This window comes from Erithacus rubecula (genome assembly GCF_903797595.1).
Source record: "Erithacus rubecula genome assembly, chromosome: 5".
NCBI classification, from domain to species: Eukaryota; Metazoa; Chordata; class Aves; order Passeriformes; family Muscicapidae; genus Erithacus; species Erithacus rubecula.
The window spans coordinates 39,336,695-39,338,222 of NC_136687.1; positions in this window are offsets into that span (position 1 = coordinate 39,336,695).

Sequence of the window (1,528 nt, forward strand, 5' to 3'; positions counted from 1 at the left end):
AAGGGACTTCAAGTATCTGATAAATGCTCTGCCTTCTCCAATGCTCAGCAAACACTGTACTTGAGTCTAAGAAATGGATTCCAACTAAAACTGCAAGTCATATTTAAAATTTTATTTAATTCCAAAATAAGAGATTTACCAACACTGCATGAGGCAATGTATCCACAATGCAGAAAAATGTAAGCTTTTCAACCAAATGTACAGAATTGTATCTACAGGGAAAGCTAGAGAAACACGATGTTACTTTGATTTGCATTAGCATTTAAATTAATATTATTGCACCCCTCCTAGGATTCCTTTTTGCTTTTTAAGTAGTTATTGTTTTGAAATACACACAATTAAAAAGTATGGTAACTTCGGCTAGCAAAGAATATTTATAATGATTAAGATTCAGGAAAGCTTTCATCAGTACAGACTCGCATCTAATTCGAGTAATCTTAATTCAAAAAAGACATTGCCAAGGTTTTGGGTTTTTCTTTTCATAAAAGTGTCACTAGCTGCTGCTTAAAATTACCTTTTAACAGTTTGAAAACTGCTTTCATAAACAATTTGACAACTCTTTTTTTTCATTCTTTAAAAAAATACTTAACACTGTTTTACTGCTTGCCATTTATCAGCTTTTATCAATACTCTTCTCTCTCTGTACATGTATTTATGAACTCAATTGTACAAAAGTAGAGACAGGTATCAACCAAATCTTTGGATCATTAAGTCTCTGCATGTCAGAGTTAAGAGGAGCTCTAAAACAGCACCCATCTGACTCCTCATGTGCCAGTATCAAGTATCGCTCCAACCCAGAACAACCTTGATCTTCAGAGTTCAACAAGCATATCTGAGCATCACAGCTTGGGCTCATCTGCAGAAAAACACTATTGAACAGATTCGAGTGAGCTGGAAGTGGCGACACTGCCAAAATCTGAAACATTGACCCGACCTTGACAGCGTCCTTTTGGATTTTAGACTCTCTATAACCAAACTGTAGCTAGTAAAATTAATGGAAATAATTTGCAAATAAAACCATAGAAAAAGGTTTATTTCAAGTGTCAAGCATCGCCAAGTAAATTTTATATTAACACCAAATGTTAAAGAATAGGATATACAGCAAAGTTTTAATAACAATATTAAATTACAAGATTTGAACCTTTTAATCATTATTTCTTCTCTTCTCAACATCACATATTTGGCTTTGAAAAATACAGAACTGATGCCTTAAGCCTTATTTTCACATTCCACTTCCCCGCAGTCTAGATTTTTTTTCTTTTTTTTTTCTTATGTTTTCTCTTTTGTCATATCCAACTATTATGGAAGCAAATTTATTTAAAAGCCAGTTTTTGTTTGTGAAAATACCTAAAAATATTTTTTTCATTTTATACTTTTTTTTCTTATAAAACATGTCACATCTTGATGCAATTGATGTCAAGTGTGCTTAAGTCAATATGAACCAAGGGACTAACAACAGTGGCTGCAGAAACTGGTGTGTTGCCTGTACAACGACTTCAGTTAGATTACAGTACTTCCTACTTAGCTG